We start from the raw sequence: 15,666 nt of genomic DNA on the forward strand, positions 1-15,666 counted from the left end.
TGGACTACGTTGTAAAAACTTAGAAATTTTTTTTTTTTGCCAACAAACATTGCACGGACACATAGGCAACCATGTGGACATTATGCCGTGTATGTGTTTCTTAGGTAACCAATGATGCACCTGGAAAAAACCTAACTTAAAAACATGGCACGAAAATAAAAAACTTTCATATTAAAAAGAATTAACAAAAAATAAAGATTTATTTCACTATTTTAGTAAATAAATTAAAGTGAGCATTACTATAAAAGAAGTTTTATGTTCACAATATTTTCACAACAAATTATAGGCGGTAAACTGGTTCTAATTTAAAATCACCACTTATGATACTTTTTTGTCTATCCATAACAGCAATTAACAACATTTGCCACTTAAAATTTATTGTGAAAATGTTGTGAACATAACATTTCTCTCACTATAAACCATCAAATATAAAACATTACAAATCAAGTTTTAACATTAAATCCCCCTAAAAAAAAAGTGTTAACATTAATAATTTGTGGATTCCAATTAGCTCAACTGGTAAAATCTATTGTGGAGATCTGAGGTTTAACCTCTCATAACATAAACCTAACCAATTATCATGAGAGGATTGAGATCCGGTACAATTAGCTATTGCACCATGCAATTACAATTTCAATGTGAGATGTAAAAATTAATAGGTAAAAAAAATACTTTTTAAACCTTTTATAATAATAATAATAATATAAAAAAGGCCTTGCGAGTACTTTTTTACGATGAGTGTCGTTGTCGGTTTGTCCTAAAAATGAAATTCCAAGCATAGACTCTGGGTTTACCATACTTGCACTATATCTTCTAATCTATATTTGTTATACCCTCTTAGGATTACGTATACCCTTGTTCCAGGATTTGGTTTCAATTAACGATTATACCACGCAATTACCATCTTTATGTGAGTTGTAAATGTTGATTGGGTAAGAAGTATACTTTTTTAACCTTTTATAATGATAATAAGAATAATAATAAAAAGTCCTTACCAGTATTCAGCCAAAAAAAAAAAAGTCCTTACCAGTACTTTTTCAGGATGAGCATCTTTGTCCTAAAAAAAGATTTTAAGAGTATATACTCTGGGTTTTACCATACTTGCACTAATTATTGAATATTAAAGTTACGATACTCTGAATTTTACCATACTTGCACAAATTATTGAAGAGTAAAGTTATGAAACACAATATTTTCACAATAATTCACATTAGATCCTAAATGACAAGTTAATGATATGTAAAAAAGTGATGTTAGTGATTGGCTTAAATGAGAACTAATAATAACTTGTCACTTACATTTTGTTGTGAATTATTGTAAACTGTTGTACCAGTAACACTACTTGTTATTGAAACTTCAATCACTTTTTCAGATGATAGTCAAGCAACAAGAAGAATTCATCTTCATTAGTGAGATGTTTAAAGTCAGCTGAAGCAAAGGTTGTCAAAAGAACAAGGTAGAATCAAGGTCATGTGTTTATTGCAATAAAAGGTTCATTCCATCAAGAACCGTATGTTGCAGGCTCAAGTCGAATTATTATTCTCTAAAAATAAGAGAAGTAATCACCTTTTCCAAATTTTATAGATGTGAGTAGCTTTGGCCTTGTGCACTAGGTACCACCTTTCAAGGTCACGTTTTGATTGACATGCATGAGTCAGAACTTCGGGGGTTTATGTGGGTACTGGGTACACATAACATATTGCATGGCTATTTTTTTTTTCCCCCAAAAGCTGAAGAAGGGTGACCTAGCCTGCGCATGACTCAGAGCTCATGTAAACATCAGTTCATATATAGCAATTGGATAGGCACATACAACTCCCACAAGGCATGCAAAAGCAGCATTTAAAGTTTTAAACACACAGAAAAAAACGTTGCACGATACAAATATAGCAACACAAAAGGGTATAAAACACCAACCTTTGGTTCCACATTACTTGTCAAATTACAGAGATAACTTCTTCAACAAGAAAGGTTCCTTATGCAGGGAAATGACGCCGACGCCCTTAGCCACGATTGATGGATATGGGTGACGGTGCCATCTCTCCTGTATAGCGAACCTTTTAAATGCATCTGTTGTTATTGTTGCTGCTGCTGCTGCTGCTGCTGATCGATAATGATGATGATGATGTTGCTGATGAAGAACTAAACTGAATCATGGATTCTTTTATTATGGAGTAGATGGTTTATGTGGAGGCAAGAGTTAGTTTGTCATGTTTTCTTATTTTTTGGGATATTCTTGTGTATTCAGATTGGGCTCCAGCCAAATCGGCACCATATGGAGCTGATTAATGATGATGAGTCCTCAAGGGCATGCTATTTGAGCTGTCACTGAGATGATTTTGTTGCATTAGATGTTTTTTATGTGGTTGGTATTAAAAAGCTCTGAAAGGCTTTACCTTTAAAGCGAATATTATTGCTGTGGTCATCCCAAGTACGTCAGGTAGCTAACTAGTAGTACGTAAAAATTGACAGGAGCCTGATGCTATTGTGGTATTATCTGCGGAGCAATGATGATGCCACAACTTGTTCATGTGGCAAGTTGTGGCACCAGAATTATCCTATCTGCAGATGTTTGCACTCACAAAACATTTCATGGATTGGAGTATGCAAATTTCATCATTGAACTCCTGTAGTAGAGCTTAGATCCATGGAAGAGTAAGACAAAACAAAATTTAGGGTTTGTTTAGATACTGTTTATTGTTGAAAATTGAAAACACTGTAATAAAATAATTTTTAAATGTGTAAATAATACTATAGGACCGAGTTTTAAAGTTGTTTTTGCTAAAAAAGTACTTGCAGGTCCCGTGAACAGTACACGGAACTCACTATTTTTCAACAAAACGCTAAAATGCACGGAAAACGTGCGTTCCAAACGCACACTTACAGTTGAATTAACAGCATAAATTTCATCATGTGACTCTTGTAGTAGAGCTTAGATTTCCTTGAAGAGAAAGACAGAACAAAATTTTTCCCAATATATTTTACATATGTTGACTTGATAGGATATTATTGATTATTATATGAATTTTACTTTATTATTTATCATTAATAAAGTATTGTATAAATATTTGTGAAATTAGTTGTGAAATATATAGTATTCGTTGGTGAAATTTCAACGAGACACCAATCATTAGGATTATCACATGTTGTATCCTTCTTTTTGGTAAATATATTTGGAGGCACGAGCCAAATTCAATTCCTTTGCTTTGGACACTAAGGCTGCGTTTGGTTCATTGTAAATCGAATTTCGAGTGTAAAATGAATGCAGGGGAAAGTGAATTCCCGAAAGGAAAATAAAATTTGAGTGTTTGGTTGTGCAATGGAAAATAGTTCAAAAAATGATTTTCGATGTTTGGTAACATTCTAAAAATGTTATTTTCCTACAAATTTTTCACATTTTCTTAACAATTTTCTCAGCATCTAAACAAATTTTATTACATAAAATTTTAATATATACACTTAGAGAAACAAAAATTTGCTCAAAACAATTTATTAAACTAAAAAATTTGGTCAAACTGAGAGAGGGAGGAAGAGAGAATGATCGAAAAATGAGGGAAAGAGAGAGATCGGTCATGGGTCATGGGCGACGAGATCGGCCATGGGCAACGAAATCGAGACAACAAGATCGGTCATGGGCGATAAGATTGAGACGATGAGATCGGCGGCATTGATGAGCTTTGGGTCAAGAACGAGAACAAGAACAACGGTGCTGATAAGCTTTGGGTTGAGAATGAGATTGGTCTTGGGTGGTGACGATCTAGATGGCGACACCAGTGCTGGGGTATGATCTCAGTAGGACGATTTCGCCGATGCGATCTCACCGATGCGTCTGGGGTTGGGGCCTGATCTAGCTCACTCTCTCTCTCTCTCTCTTTGTGCGTCTGTGAGCCCGGAAATGATTTGAAGGTAATACAAAAGCTGCATTCATTTTCGAGTCAAAGGCCTTATTTTATGATCAAAGTAAATGAAAAACTCTATTTTCCATGCGCAACCAAACACACAGAAATGTGTAAAAGGATTTCCTAAAATCGTTTGAAGCCGAAACAAACACAGCCTAATAATATCATTCTCCGAGGCACTTTTCTCAAAGTGAATCAAATGCATGCCTTTTTTTTTGGCTGAATGAAGTAATTTGTCCACACTCTCAACTAGTATTACAATTTGCTTTTTGAGGATGACATGTGAGTGCATCAGTGCGCATTGAACGCAAGCTTAATCCTAAGGTGTAATTTTCATGACAGTTAAGAAGGCTACAGAGAGGAGCAAATAAATGGAGAGAGATTCAATCATACAAGGGCAACGATTCATGCTATATATGTTAAGAATTGTTTAACATTAAGGATTCGTTTGGATACAACTTATTTTTGATGAAATTGAAAATTGAAAACTAAAAACACTGTAACAAAATAATTTTTAAATGTGTGAATAGTACCGTGGACCCATTTTTAATTTTTTTAAAAATAAAGTGGCTGTGGGTCCCATGAACAGTACGAAAATAGTACTGCTACAGTGTGTGAACAGTGATAATTGTCTCCCTCCCTAAAATGCGTGAAAAAAAAAAAAAAAAAAAACTCTGAAAAGTGAAAACGTAGACACCCGCAAACGTGAATCCAAACACACAATAACACACAATAACAATTCAAGTTTTGGCAATATGATTGTCCTGCAGGAAACGAATGTAGTATCCTACACACACATTGTCTCATAGTATACTACTTTAGAAGGTTCAAGTTGCTCTTTTTTGCATGTATAAAGTATAAGGCTGAATTACTAAAATCTTCCAAATACTATGTTTTCTGAGTGCAGAATTTGTGGATCATATAGAGTTCAATTTGGCACTGAAAGCAAAGGCCAGGAGGCTAGGGCTCATATAATGGGCGAAACTCTGCTGATGCAGACCCGATGACAATTGACACGTTTGGACCCAACTCACTTGTTCTCGTCTTTTATATAGTAGTCTACCATCTGATTGTTTCATTGTACACATTGTTTGGTCCACCCTTGTGCAACGATTAAAAAAAGGTGGTCCATCTCACAATTGATTAAGCCTCAGGGAAAGTGGGCGATATCATTGGAGAGACGAGAAAGTCCGTAGACACAATTTGACACCTAATTGATGTGATAAATGGTCAGTAGTAAGTAAAAAAAAAATGATACCAATAATGAATTCAGATAAGAACTAGTATAAGCTTGCCAACACAATTATTATGAAAAATACTTTGAAATTTTTGGTGTCGGTAGCATTGCGCCAAAGAGATTATTCATTATTTCGTGAGTAGACTCTAAGGGTCCGTTTGGATACAGCTGAAAACTGAAAACTGAAACTGAAAAATACTGTAGTAAAATAATTTTTAAATGTGTAAATAGTACCGTGTGACCCATTTTTAATGAAAAAGTTGTTGAAAAGTGAAATTTGTGGGTCCATGAACAGTACACGATGTGCACTGATTGGATGAAAAAAGTTTGAAAAGTCAAAATTTGCAGTTACTATTCATTAAACAGTGCATGAACAGTAATCACAAGTCAAAAAACGTATAAAAAAAAAAAAAAGGGAGAAAAACGCAAACACGCTGGAATCAACGCAATCCAAACGCAGCTTAAGTGAGTGTTTGGATCCAACTTATTTGCGCGTCTGCGTTTTACATCAAGTTTCGTCCTTTTTTTTTCAAGCCGCAACTTTTGACTATTCTCCCATGAACAGTGCACCCGTGCACTGTTCACGGGTCCCACAAACTTCACTTTTCATTCACTTTTTCATTAAAAATGGGTCTCAAGACACTATTCACATATTTAAAAATTATTTTGTTACAGTGTTTTCAGTTTTCAACAAAAATAAGTTGCATCCAAACGGACCATAAATAAAGTATTGTGGTTTGGTTCTATCATTATTTAGTTCATGATATTGTTTTATTTGACCCCTTAAAATTTTGATTAACATTGAACATTTAAGATTTCATTCAAATTAATAAATTTTGCATTTTTTTTAAACGAACAACTTACTCCATTGTGGTCTGACTATAATGAGTCCAAAACTGAAAAAATATATCCACTTAAAAAAAAAAATTTATTCAGGGCAGGAGTGGGGGGGGGGGGGCTTGGGTCCATCCCCGCTTGTTAAGAGTAAGGAAGAGTGATGATTAGAAGGATAATAATGGATAAATATCCATTAAGGGTAAGCATAAATCCATTCCAAAATTAGTAATATCACTCAAAAACCATTATATGAGTCTTAATAATATAAGCATAGTCAAGAGTCTTGTAGTTCAACTAATACTTCCTAGTGTTTCCAATATCCCTTTGCCCAAAAATTGAATAATCTAAAAGGAGAAAAACTATTGGATTTTTACTTATAAATAGAAGTCTCATGGGGAACAAATAAAGATAAAAGATCATGTGAAACTAATATAGCATTAGTGAACCTAAATCCTCGAATTTATACTTTTGGAGTAAGTGGAGTCTTAATATCTTATAGGCAAAATATAATTTACTTTCATGTAGTTTGATACTATTACGATTTAGTTCACAAATTTTTAATTGCTATGTTTTACCCCCTAAGACTTGGAATAAGATGAGATCTTTAGGATTCTATGAAAAGCACTCTTAACGATTTTAGTTTAATCCAAATCCAAAACCTTAGGCCTCCCCTCCAATCAGCCCAGCTCAACTGACAACTACTCAACCCAAAAACTTAACAAAAACAAAACTTAAAAAAAAAAAAAAGAGTTAACAAACCTATTAGCCCGATAGTTACAAACCAAACTTCAAAAGAAAAAAAAAAAGCGACGAGTTCTCTTTTCATAGATAATTGCATTGTAATATATTAAGAAACAATGTATTTTATGTATTTTGTGTTTGTTGGTAGATGATTACATTTTAATATATTAAGAATCTTAGTTGATAATTGGTTAATACTATATGGATGCTTATTTGGAGTTTTGTTCTTTTCTTTTTTTCTTTTGCTTATATTCTAGCCCCCCTAACTTGAAATCCTGGCTTTGTCCATGTTAACAAGTCTTGTGAAAAGAGAGCATATTGAACATTCACATCATAAAACCGTACATCAAAGGATATTTTATAGAAAAACTTAGCCTAACCCACTAGCAGCGCCAAGTGTTAATCAGGGTGGTCTTGTGAATACCCTGATTTTTTTTTTTAATATATCTTAAAAAAATTTGAGTTTTAAATTGAAATCGGTCTTTTGATTTTTGACCACTCTAGGAAAAAAAAAAAAAAAAACTTGACCACTCTAAAAAAGACACTTGAACACCCTTAATAACAATTGAGCCCATTAAAAATAAAATTCAACCTCTCCAAAAATTTTGCCCATTGAATGTTGAAAAAAAAAATTGCAAGAAATACTATGTTCATAACATTTTCGCAATATTTTCGTAACAAATCCTAAATAACAGGTTATTATTAATGAGTAGAAAATAATTTCAGTGGTAAATTCAAATTATAACGAGTAAAAACTTACGACTTAGATTTTTTTGTGAAAGCGTTACAAAAAGGCTATGGACAAACACTTCTCGAAAATTGCTCAAACAAACATTTAGCCTAAAATCTCAAATCAAATGTTTAATTGTGATTTTTAAATTGTGTTTCAACTAGCTTATTTTAAAATTGCTATTTTTTTTATATAAAAAAATGCACACTTTTCAAATAGCTAGTCTGTTAGTATTTACTTTAGTCTTTAACCGAATTTATTGGATTTATGTGATATATTTTTACAAAAAGATAATGTATTTTATTTGTATTAGTACTTATTTAGGCAATATGTTAGTAATTAAATAGGAGATCAGTACTCTCTGGAAAAAAAAAAGGGAGATCAATATAGCTTAATAATTGCTTAGTTGTGTATATTAAAAAAATATAGCTGATAATATTAATAATGAAACTATCATATCACACAACAATTTTAAAATTTGAAAACTTATAGAAGAAAACTTTAAAACTTTATGTATATGAATATGTTTTTATTTTGTGATGTTAATATATTCAAGTATTATTATTGATAAATTTTTTAAAATTAAGTGTTTTTAATAACCACCCTGAAAAAACTTTTTAGAGCCGCCACTAGCCTAACCCTGTTATAATCATAGTAGAACTAGGTTACTTGTCTTGCAGGCTTGAGCCTTACAACAAGCCTGCCCGGGGCCCTAATAGATCTAATATTTCTCCCAAATTCTATATGAGAAGCACGCAGAAGAAACTAAGAGAAAGGGACATGGTGAAACTATCAACAAGCTGTTAATCGAAAGAGACAAGTTGAACTAGGAGAAAAACTTGAAGAAGAAGAAGATGATGATAAAGTGTCAATCAATCTCATTATTTTTTGTCCATTCATGGAAGACATCATTGTAAATAAACTTAATAGCGATATGATTATCACAGTAAACTAAAGTGATAGAAAAAATAGTGACTCCCATGTCCTTGAGAAGAGAACACAACCAGATGATTTCAGTAATGGTGCCAGCCAAAGTACAATATTTAGCCTCAGTACTGGATTAAGCAACATCAAATTGTCTTGTGGTTGAATGCATCATATAGCAAGCAATATCCAGTGGGTGACTGAATAACAATCAGTGGGGTTGACTACCTAGTCAACATCAGAATAGGCACGTAAGTAAGACTAAATCATTAGTAGAGCTGGCCTGAGGGGAAGAAAATCCCATGGACGTGTCCTTGAGAGTGTAGGATGCTGAGAACAACAACATAGTGAACAAAGCACGGAGTAGACATCAATTGACTATCAAGGTACACATTATGTTTTCCTCTCAAAAAAAAAAAAAATGAAAAAAAAGAGAGAAGGTACACATAATGTGAAATATAAAGACAAGTAACAATCATGTATACAAGACTACCAACTAATTGTCTGTAGAGGTTAGTATCAAGAAGTGGCTCGCCGTTCGTGGCATGAAGCTTGGTATTGGATTTAAAAGGCATCCCAGAAAGCTTTTATAACCAATGAGACCCACATGAGAGATGATCAGGCACATTTTGCTTGAAAGAGATCGTGGGTATCATTAGAAGAAGTGAACTCAAAACTGAAGAAATAGCTATGAGTGCCAAGATACTACTGTTCGAAGCAGTGGATATGTAAATGTTTTGAGTCTCTTGACATATAAAAGCAAGAGATCTTATTTGAGAGATGAAGGAGGACAGAGTCATAAGGATTGGAGGAGAAGCCAGGTGTGAAATTGTAGTATTGAACTTGGTAAACCAAGCCTAAGGGGCTTCTTTGAGGTCATAAAGAGCTTTTTGAACAGGGCCGGCTTAATGAATTTAGGACCCTAGGCGAAATCTTTAAATAGGGCCTTTTATTATATTTAATTATAAATTCATATATTTTTTTCAATTAAAATTTATTTTTCTTGCTTTTTGAGAGGCAAAATTACTAATTAAATTTTTGCATTCAAGTTCCACTAACATTTCCTTTTTAATTGGTAATATGGCTAATCCACTTAATCTTTCTTGTAACATAGTTGATCTTAAATAGGATTTTATTAATTTTAATTTTGAAAAACTTATTTATCCGGAAGCAACTGTAACATGTATAGTTAATAATATTTTGAAAGCAATACATGCATTTGGAAAAGATTCTAGCCTCTTTATATAATTTAGTACATTAATTAGAGAGTTTTCATTTATTTGCAAAACTTCTTTTAAAACTTTTAGTTCTGAAAATAAATCTAAGCCATCAATATCGGAATAAGTTTCATATGTGAGAAAATATTCAAGATTAAGACAATTTTTTTTTTCAAATTATACAATATTTTGATGGGATATTATATAATATTATATAATATATTATTACTATTTGGGGCCTCTTTATCAGTGGGGGCCTTAGGCCACTGTCTAAGTGGCCTATAGCTTCAGCCGGCCCTGTTTTTGAAGACAATAGACGATGTGCAGTGGGTGCTCTAAACTAGGAGGAGGCTGCAGGTAGATTGCTTCTATAACATTGCCATTAAAATTAAGGAATGCATTTTTGACATCTATCTGAAAGAGAAATTAATAACAGATTGCAATAATAACAAGGAGGGAACAAGCGCATGTAAGTTGAGTAATAGGGGCAAATAATGTCTCTTCACAATATATGCCATACTTCTGGGTGAAATCTTGAGCCATGAGACAAGCTTTATACCTGTCTATTGTACTATCGAATCAAGTTTTTTGATATTGCAAAACCATTTATAACCAACTACAAACTTTCTAGAGCCAACTCAACAAGATGCCAAGTTCAATTTTGAAGAAAAGCATGAGTTCTTCTATTATAGCAGTCTATCATAAAGGATTAGGGGAAAACCTCATGGTAGGAGTGGGATTCGTAAAGTGTAGTAAGGGCATAATAGCAATAATATTAAGTAAGATAGCGAGGAGATGCTCTTACTCGAGTAGGACAAGATGAAACATAGGAGCTATGAGAATCCTCATGACTGATGTGCTGGGAGATGCTGGAAAGGGCATAGTGGCAGAAAGAATTTTTTCAGGAAAGGGACAATTTTCAAGAAAAATACCAACATGAGGATTTTAAGGAGAGGAGAAGTAAAGGGCAAATGGCACTTGAATAGGTTGGAGAAACGCGTGTTTTCTAAAAAATTCACAAGTTGAGAAATATGTAGCTTGCGAGAAAAATTAATGATTGAAACATCTACATCCCTTGTATTCAATGTCATAACCAAGAAAACAACACAAACAAGAGCAAGGCTTGAGTTTGTTGTTTTGATAAGGTTGAAGAAAATCGAAGCACTGCATCACCAAAGTTTTTTTTGCAAGGAATAATTAGAAATTTTTTAAGATTGATGGAATTAAATTTTAACGTGTCATTTCTCACATTGGTCATTTCTCCTAGACCGATTCAGTAGCACAACTTGCTATGCCTCCTCCTTCATGATTTAGATATGTGCTTCAATGATACCTTTTCAGAGCCTTCTCTCTCTCCTTCCTTTGGGGGGCTTAACTTGTGCATTAGATTTTTTTCTATTTTAAATGTAAGCAAGCTGTTCTGATCAGTGTAGAATTAGTTTTGCAAAATGCTCTTAGTGAAGTTCACAGAATGATGCAAGATGCAATTGCAGTATGATGGACATGAATGTGGAAGAGTGATCATTATTGGAGGTAAGACCACGAGGTATTTTATAATGAGTTTTACAATACAATGTGTTGATAATTTAGACTAATAAAAAAATTTCAAGGTAATTTAGACCCTAAGAAAATTTAATTGTTAATAATATGAAGTGTGAGAGAAAGACTGAATAGCTTGTATATTGATGTGTGTGAATAATAATGTACAATAGAGAGCCTTATATAAGCTAGATATGTGTGTAGAACAAGTAATAGGAGTAAACTACAAGTACAGTATACTGGGCTAAGCCTAATGGGCTAAACTAGTCTAAGCTATACACTAACATCCCCCCTCAAACTCGAGGTGGCAAGGAGGAAGCCAACTGGAGTTTGGATATAAGATCTCGAAGACGACTAGGCGGGTGAGTCTTAGCGAAGATATCAGCAGGCTGGTCAGCAGAGGAGATGGAGAACAACTTGAGATTTCCTTTCTTGAGATGCTCGCGAGTGATGTGGCAGTCGATCTCAATGTGCTTGGTACGTTCATGGAAGACATCATTATGAGCAATGTAGATAGCATTACGATTGTCACAATAAAGATGAGTGACAGTGGGCTGTGGAGCATCCATATAAGCCAAGAGCCAGAGAAGCCAGACAAACTCACAAGTGGTGTCAGTAAGGGCACGATACTCAGCCTCAGTACTGGAACTTGAAACCACATCCTGCTTCTTACTATGCCACAAGAAAAAAGAAGTACCTAACAGGAAACAGAAACCTGTGATAGAGCATCGATCAGTCGGATCACCTGCCTAGTCAGCATCTGAATAACCATGAAACTCGAGAGAAGATCAAGAGGAGTAATGCAGACCATGATAAAATATGCCTTTGACATATTGGAGAATCTGAAGAACAGCAGCATAGTGGACAGAACGAGGGGAATCCATGAACTTACTAACAATATCTACAGCATGTGAAATATCCGGACAAGTAACAGTGAGATAGATCAAACTGCCAATCAACTGACGACAGCGAGTAGCATCGGATATAGGTTCACCATCCAAGGGTGTGAGCTTTGCATTGTATTCTAAAGGAGTGGAAACAGTCTTGTTGTCGGTGATACTGACTTTGGAGAGAAGATCAGAAGTATATTTAGCCTGGGAAAGCTAGTATCCATCAGAGGATGAGGTAACCGCAAGCCCAAGAAAATAACTAAGAGTGCCTAGATTTTTCATCTCAAAATGCTGACTAAGGAAGTGTTGAAGAGAGCGGATACTTGCAGAATCATCTCCAGTAATAATCATGTCATCAACATAAATGATAGGCCACAAACTGAATGACCCCTTGTGATAGAAATTAATTAATTAATTAGCCAAGTTATTAATTAATCAATTTATCATGCAAAAACGTGGTAGTATAAACAAATCACCAATAAACTAATTATGCAGCGAAAAATAAATAACACAGTGATTTGTTTACGAATGGGAAAAACCTAACGGCAAAAACCTCATCAGGTAATTTTCAGGTCACCACTCCCAAAACTCCACTATTATCACAACAAGCAGTTACAAGTAAAGGAATCCCAAGTACCTTACCAACCTATAGTTGAACTTTTACCCCAATACTCAATTAGACTTGTTCTGTAGTGACAGTTCCCCTTTCTGATGCACGACTCCTAAATACGTGACTAATCAATTGCGCAGATCCTAGTACGTGACTTCAATCACCAACTAAGAAGATTGTTAGTTGCAAAGTTCTTTAGTTCATCCACACGATGAAGATTAAGAAGATGCTTGGTCACAAAACCCTACAGTGCACATACACAACAACTTCTTCAAGAGAAAGAGATGAACTAGGGCAAGAACTTTGTATCCAGTCATAATTTGCTTGAACAAAGTTTGCTCAATGCTTGTGCAACTTATGAACTATTTGACGGCCCTTAAAACAATCATTTTATATGTTTAGGGTTAGAAGAAAAGAAAACCCAAAGACATATTCACGGATCCTAAGAAAATCATATTAGAATTCTGAAATTCTTAAACCTCAAAAGATAGGAGGTGTTGAGCAACTGTCGAGCAGGTGTCGAGCACACCAGTCTTTGAAACAGTTTTCTTAACCTCGATAGATGCAACTGTCGAGTTTTAATAAATTTGCACTATCAACTTGTTTTTTTGGACAGACTTGAAGGTTTCAACATTTGATCTTGAAACATGGTTTCTTGAAGTATTTAAACATATCATAAATCTATCCAAATATAAGTAAAGTGCGTTTTGTCAAAGAATAAGCTAATTACATAAAGTAGTGACATATGTTCCTAACAAGTGAAACACATATGTCCTAACAATAAAGAAGAATAAGAGTGATACTAGCAAATGATCTTCGAACAAAGAGAGCAGTGTCATAAGGACTCGAAGTGAAACCCTGCTGAGCAACAACAGAGCTAAACTTTTCAAACCAAGCTCGAGGAGCCTACTTGAGGCCATAAAGAGCACAGTGAAGACGGCAAACTTGACTGCTTGAGTGTGGATAGCTAGGGGGTGGTTGCATGTACACTTCTTCATAGAGGTCTCCATTGAGGAAAACATTCTTCACATCCATTTGATAAAGAGGCCAACAGCGAACAGCAGCCCAGCAATGAGACATCTAACAGATATAAAACGAGCAACAGGAGCAAATATTTCCTCATAGTCAATACCATACTACTGAGTAAAGCCCTTGGCAACTAGGCGAGCCTTGTATCGTTCAACAGATCCATCAGTCTTGGTCTTGATCTTGTAAACTCACCTACAACCTACTACAGACTGACCAGGAGGCAAATCAACCATATCTCAAGTGTTATTCTTATGAAAGGCATCTAGTTCTTCGTTCATAGCTTGCTGCCAAAGAGGATCAATATGGACCTCACGATAGGTGTGAGGTTCATAAAGGGTGGCAAGAGCAAAAGAGCAGTGATAATTAGTGAGATAAGGGGGAGGAATGCTTATCTGAATGGAACGACGAAGTTCAGGACCAACAGGAGACTCAGGAGAGGGTGGTGCCACAAGATCAAAGATAGGCGGGTCATATGCCGGGGACAAAATCAGAGATGAGTCGTCTGGAGAGGCAGCCGATGTTGAAAAATCCTCCATAAGTTTAGGGTAGAGAGAGAGGAAAAGATCAGTAAAAATGGGAGACTCCGAGGAAGAGGACGCAGGAAACTGCTGAAGACTCGTGAGAGGACGATGTTCCCAAAACTCAATATGACGGGAGACACGAAGATGATGAGAAATGAGATCATAGCAGCGAAACCCCTTTTGAGATACACCATAACCAAGGAAACAACAGAGATGAGTACGAGGCTGGAACTTTGTTCGTTCATGAAGAGGAAGAGAGATAAAGCAAGCACAACCAAAAACTTGAAGAGAGGAGTAGTCAGGAGTTTGACCATAAAGAAGCTCAAATGGTGATTTGTTGTATGTAGTTGGTGAAAGAATACAATTAATGGTGTATACAGCGGTGGGTGCGGCCTCACCCCAAAAGAGCTCAAGAAGAGAGGCAGAAATGAGAAGGGTGCGGACAACATAATGAATGTGACGATGTTTTCGTTCTGCACGACTATTTTGTTGAAAGGTGTAAGGACAAGACCGCTGAGGAAGGGTACCATGATTGTCTAAAAAGGATAGGAAAGATTTATCATTATATTCTAGAGCATTATCTGATCGAAAGACTTTAACTGTGCGATTAAACTGTGTTTCAATCATTTTATGAAATGTTTTGGTGAAGTAGATAAATCCAAGTATATCAAGAAAAATCATCCACAAATATGACAAAAAATTTAGATCCCCCCTCAGTGGGAATAAGTGCAGGACCCCAAATATCAAAACGTATAAGATCAAAAGGGGCAGAAGAAAAGGAGTCACTTTTATTAAAAGGCAATTTTGTTTATTTGCCAAAATGACAAGAAGTACAATCAAATTTTTGAAACTGAACTGAACCCAAATGACCTTGAGAAGCTAACAACTGAAGACGAGATAAGGATGGACGACCAAGAAGAGCATGCCATAGATCAAGTGAGGAGGTGGCAGTGGTAGCAGCTACAGAAACAACTTGTGAAGGAATCTTTAAGCCATGAACCTCAAACATACGACCAACCTTACGGCTTGTCCCAAGCACTTGACCCATCCGGGGATCCTGCACATCCACACCATGATTAGTAAATAGAAGATCTACGCCTAATTCACAAAGTTGATCAACAGAAAGCAAATTGAGGAATAACTTTGGAATATGAAAAGTGTCACTAAGGGATAAACAAGGAGAAGAGATTGTTCCTTTATGACTAACAGGCATAGGAGTTCCATCAGCAGTGTAAATGGTGATTGGATGTTTTAAGGGTGCCTTATCAAAAAATTGAGATTCTTCAGGAGTCATATGATTACAACATGCAGTATCAAAAAACCAAGGTTGTTTACCTAAGATGACAAAAAGGGCAGTGGAAGTGCGGGATAAAACCTGTTGAACAACTGCCTCAATATCAAGCGTAGTAAGTGAGAAAACCAAAGATAAACCTATAGGAACCGATGGATCTAAAGGACATACAGCAGTTGCCTGAGGAAGAGAAGCTTTATT

Source organism: Quercus lobata, chromosome 1, assembly GCF_001633185.2.
Source record: "Quercus lobata isolate SW786 chromosome 1, ValleyOak3.0 Primary Assembly, whole genome shotgun sequence".
Taxonomy (NCBI): Eukaryota; Viridiplantae; Streptophyta; class Magnoliopsida; order Fagales; family Fagaceae; genus Quercus; species Quercus lobata.